The sequence below is a fragment of the Polypterus senegalus genome, chromosome 14 (genome assembly GCF_016835505.1).
Source record: "Polypterus senegalus isolate Bchr_013 chromosome 14, ASM1683550v1, whole genome shotgun sequence".
In the NCBI taxonomy this organism is placed as follows: Eukaryota; Metazoa; Chordata; class Cladistia; order Polypteriformes; family Polypteridae; genus Polypterus; species Polypterus senegalus.
This window is the reverse complement of record NC_053167.1, coordinates 117459343-117465342: the sequence shown is the minus strand read 5'-3', so window position 1 is coordinate 117465342 and position 6000 is coordinate 117459343.

The following is a 6000-nucleotide window of genomic DNA, read 5'->3' as shown; positions in this document are numbered from 1 at the left end:
AAAGCAGTGCTACTGTTCCTGTGTGGTTACTCCTTATTTTCCTGACGCGGCTTTATAAATACACTGAAACTAACAGCATATTGTTTATTAGTGTAATGCATCTGATTGTAATTAACTTGTAACAATATAAAGATCCAGGGAATAGCCATAGTATTCTAAATACCATAACTGCTTTAGCTTTGTTACTCTCACTGTACCTTTTTCTTCTTCTTCTTCTTTCAGCTGCTCCCATTAGGATTGCCACAGCGGATCATCTTTTTCCATATTACTCTCAATGCACCACACAGAGTATTTATATCACTGTATCTAAGTGGAGAATCACAGCAGCAGCTGATCGGAAAGAGAATTATCAGGATACAGAATCAAGCACACGCTGCCTCAGCCACAGCAATACCTTTCAAAGCCTTTCCTGTACGGACTTTGCGGTTCAGAAACAGTTTAATCCCAAGATCTATAAACGCACTCAATCAATTGCTCCTTGTAGAACTGTTTGTACTTATAAGTACAATCACCCCACTGTAAACTTGCACTACAGTTATAATATTGCACAACCTGTGCCACTTTATAAAGCGCGTATTTACATATGATGACGATATCATTTTTAAGATGAAATGCAGCAAAATATGTTTATTATATTATACAGGTAAAACTTTAATTTCATTTAAATAATCCATATTCTTCACTGGGACTGGCGTGAAGGATAGAATAATTAAACATGTACTACGAAGATAGTTCAATGTTCCTTAAACGTTTTGAAGAATCGGTGCTCTAAGCTTACAGAAGGCTTAACGTCTATTACAGAGCTGATTGTGTGGCCATTGGTTACTTGGAGAAAGAAAAGCAAGGACTGCAGGGGCGGCCACGCCAATATATACTGAATATAAAACAGAAAGAGAAAATAACGACACAGCTAAAAACGCAGCGGTAAATTTCGACAAAAGTTAAACGCTTGTGTCATGAGCACGAGGTGGCTATGCAGTGTCCGCAACAGACGTGGCCATCCACCGTGCATAAGATACCATATTGACATTGGCGGGCGAAGGGGCCACTGATTCTTTCTGTGCCCAGGGCCGCCACAAGCCTAAAGCTGCCCATGAGTACTGATGCAATAAATAATTTCATCAAAGGTTGCACACAATCACTGCGCGTGAAACCCATGCTTAATAACGTGCTTTAACTCCTATCATCATGAAAATGATATCACGTATACATCTCAGTATTTTAGTTATTCAAGGAGCTGTAATATCACGAATGTAATGGATTCTGTGTCCAGTCGGAAGAAGAGAGGCGGTTTAAGAAGCAAGTAGTAATTCACACACATAGAGCACATAGAAGATCACATATAAAACAAAGCATTTAACGTGTTAATTTAATTATGATGTGATTTGAGAAACTGGTTAATTAAACGATTTTAAGATGACGTTTATGATGTTCTACTTTAATGACAAAATAAACTACATGATTAAAGTGGAAATTTCGAGATTGAAGTTGACATTTCGTGCTTTTTCCCCACTGTGTGCTTTTTTTTCTCTGTACCCTAATAAGCTTTCATATGACACTCAGACAGTGGGCTACGACTCGCCTTTTCACAGCGACTTGATATCAGGCAACAATGGTTGCCTGCCATCCCATGGCTACAGAAAGACTCCCTCACCGTACCAAGACTTGGGTCCCCAATGGCCAAGGTGCTCACGCTGGGGCTCTCCTCCCAAGCCTCCCGGTCTTATGTGGTGAGCAGCTCCTTTAACACACATCGCTCTTGCTCCCCAAGTTGCTCACCCCGAGTGATCACTCCTTCAGCTGTGGACATCATTCTCTCACTCCACTCAAGGGGCTCTCACTTCCAAGCTGCCTTCCTTTTCTCCTTCGAGCCTGCTCTCCTCAGTTCGCTCGTACCAGCTCGTTCTACCTCCTGCCCTCTGTCTTTTCTTGATTCATGATTCTTCCCCTTCTCGCATTTGCACTTCCCTTTTTAAAATGGGGACATGGCAGAGTTGTGTCGATTAGCAGCTCCCGGTGCCAATTAGAATCACGAACGATCACACAGCTGTGTACTTAGTGTAGAGTCATCCACTCTTGCATCGCCCCCGGAAACCGCTCTCGCCACACTACCCCGCCCCGCCATACCAAGATGCGAGTGTGGAGATTATTCATCTAAAAAGATGCTGATCAGCTGCAGACCTCACTTTACTACATTGTTCTAAATTTCTCCCCTTTGAGAATCATGGAGGTTCTTGGGAGCCTTCAATGGTGCATGAATTGTTTTATTGCCTTCCCCAAATCTGTGATTTGACACAATCCTATGCCTAAACTCTGTGGATTCGCTTGTTTTTTGTTGCAATACACATTGTAACTGTGAAACCTTCTATAGACAGGTGTCAGCCTTTCCTAATCAAGCTTCCATCCATCCATTATCCAACCCACTATATCCTAACTACAGGGTCACGGAGGTCTGCCGAAGCCAATCCCAGCCAACACAGAGCGCAAGGCAGGAAACAAACCCTGGGCAGGGCGCCAGCCCACCGCAGTCCTAATCAAGTTTAATTGTTTGAATTGACTTCAGATGGGCCTCGCAGTAAGGAGACCTGGGTTCACTTCCTGGGTCCTCCCAGCGTGGAGTGTGCATGTTGTCTGCATGGGTTTCCTCCAGGTGCTCCGGTTTCCTCCCACAGTCCAAAGACATGCAGGTTAGGTGCACTGGTGATCCTAAATTGTCCCTAGTGTGTGTTTGGTGTGTGTGTGTGTGTGTGCGCGCCCTGCCCAGGGTTTGTTTCCTGCCTTGCGCTCTGTGTTGGCTATGATTGGCTTCAGAAGACCCCCGTGAACCTGTAGTTAGGATATAGCAGGTTGGATAATGGATGGATGGATGGACTTCAGATGGACTTCAAATAAGGTTCAGAAATGTGATGCAATTGAGCCAAATATCAAGTGTCATAGCAAACGGACAGAACACTTGTGTCAATGTGGCAGATTAGTTTTTTTATTTTTAATACATTTTCCTGAAACAAAACTAAAATCCTGTTGCTGTTTTTTCATTCTGAGATATTGAGTATTGCTTGATGTGAGGAAAAATGAATTTAAATGATTTTAGCACATGTGACAAAGAAGGTCTCTGAATGCTTTATGACCCCACTGTAATAGGCCTGATTGTCTGAATCCTGCACTGAAAATCAATCATATTTAATTAAGTATTACACAACAAAATGTTAAAGGCACAATTATGAAAAGTCCTAATGAAAATCTCTGTAAAAAGTCAACCACATTTATTTGTAACCTATATTGTTGTGCCATGGTTAGCTTTGGCACCAGGGTATGATTCCTCTTCAGGGTCATTGCATGGAGTTTGCAGATTTCCATTAGATTTTCTCTGGGCATTCCACTTTCCTCGATTTCCCAAAAAATGCACATCCAAGTTTGCCCCGCGTGAGTGTCCATGTGTCCATCAAAGGACACGTGTCTAATCCACTGTTGTTTGTTACTTTACGCCAAGTAGATTGTGGAACTTATATCTATTGCACTATGTGTTGTTGCATCTCACTGTGCTCAGAAGTTCCAGATATGGCAAAAGAGTATGAGGCCCTCCAAATGCTCCATAAAAGGCTTACTAGTCAGGCAAGAACTCCTTTGCCTGCCTGGAGAAGGTCTCACTCCACTGGGGCTTAATCCCAACTCCAGTGGCCCACCTCAGGCTTTGCAGTCCCAAAAAGGGATTTTAGTCTCAAAACAAACTTAAATGTCTCAAAATCTGGCCAAAAGCCCCACAAGAAGAAGAATGACCTTTCACTTATACATAAAAGGGGCAAAAACATCTTTTTAAATAAATGATTTATTAGAAAAATACAAGCAAAGTGCTCAAAAACAGGCAAAAGGAGTTGCCAAAAAGGCAATACAAAGCAAACAAGTCTTAATACAGAAGCCAAAAGAGATCTCCAATAACAGAGCAAAAAACGAATCAAAAACCAGAAAATCCAGAAGAAAAACTAAATACATAAGGACTCCAACAACTGTAATACCTAACTGCTGGCTCTCACTTCTGACTGGAATAAATAGTCAGGAGGAGGAGCCAGCAGGTATGACATCATGGTGGCTCCATTTGCTGGAGCTCCACCCACAAAACACAGTCAATGCAGACACATTTAAGTCACATTTAATAGCAAATGATAATTGAAACCAAGAGAAATACCAAACAACATGAAAAATATGAATTCAAACTTATGCAAAACAACAATAAACCATAAAATACACTTAAAGTCAAAACACAACAGTATTTTATATCATTTATGAAATAAGATTCTTGCAGCAAAATAGAAAAGTGTGTTTGTCCCACATACTGTACCTATAAAGGCTTATTTGTACTTTTGCGTCGAGCCTACACCGTCAAAAGCAATTGATACTTCTGAATCAAGTCAACACCATAGCAATGCACGTAGGCTACGCTGTTGAAAGTAGTTTATACTTCTGCTTCCCACCATGTTGAGGTCACATGTGTTGGTTGGTGGTGCTTGTAGCGCACAAGTTAAACGAATGATCCATTCTTGCCATGTAGGAGCACCATTCCACTTGCCAAACATTTTATTCTGTAAATGAAGGTCTTTGTTCCTCATATTTTTCCACTTTTTCATACATTTGTCGACTTCGAAACTGGAAGACAAACAGAAATGCATTTCTGGACATACAGTATGTAGTTACTAAACTGGCCAATCTGAGTTGTAAGGGCCTGTGTAGGGTTCATGTTGATGCAACACATAGTTACATTTCTGAGCAGCAGGCTATACAGCATACCTACACTGAAGGCTTGACCTGTTACTATAAATGAGCCTTAAGAGCTGCACTGTGGTCAGTTCACATGACAATAAATCTGACTAGAAGTAATTACTAGAACTGAGTACACAACATTAAATATTTTGTCAAATCAAAACTATACATTTTTTAATTAACTATTGCCAGGGTTCACCTTCATATACATGCTAAGTTTGCAATGCCAAACAACACTCACTTTCTGAGGGATGTGCACATTGTAAGAAGAATACTGAGAAAATAAAAACACTCTGGTGCTGTAGTAGCCTCACAAATGCAGATCATGCAATATAAGTGAGACTCTACTGACGAGGATATTGTAGAGGGAAAGAGAATGGTGTGTTAGAGTAAATAAATTCAATTAAAAACTTGGACTGTTTCATGCCAGAAGAAATATATTAAGTCTATAATATGATGAGACAATTCTGCATGTAGGCTCTTTAGCCAATACAAAGCAAGTTTAAAGAAACTTTGAATGATTGTTTAATAATATTTATAACATTACCAAATGCCAATTACAAGCTTCCTGTGCTGTCTCCTGTGTCTTGTGTGTCTTACAGCAATCCCTTTGAATTGTGTTTCGTGTGGCAACAATTGCTTTCCATAGTTCATGAAATGCGGGGGACATAAGAGCAGGGGTTTACTGTATTTTTACAGTATATCCATCCATTCATTTGTCCATCTTTCAAATCTGCTTATCTACGACAGGGTTACGGTGCAGCTCAAGGCAAGCACTGGGCACAAGGCAATAATAATCCTTGGGCAGGGTGCCAGCTTGTCACAGGGCAAACACACACACACAGAGGCCAATTTAGCATCACCAGTTCACCTAACCTGTGTGTCCTTAGACAGTGTGAGGAAACTGGAGCATCAGGGGGAAGCTCATGTGCATAATGGGAGAGCATGAAAACTCCACACAGGGAGAACCCAGGATGCGAACCCCAATATCCTTAGTGTGAGGAAGCAGTGCCACCACTGCACCACTGTGCTGCCCTGTATTTTTATATACGAAATATAAATAAAATTAAGATAAATAATAAGCATAACTCAATACAATCTCACTGACTTATAGTCAGACAGGCTACCATTTGTGCTTTATTTACATCTTGTGTAGGCCCAAAGTAAGATGGAGGTTTCCAACTATTAAATACAAACATTATTACCTTTTATGTCCTATTGTTGTGGGCCATGAGATGAATCCAT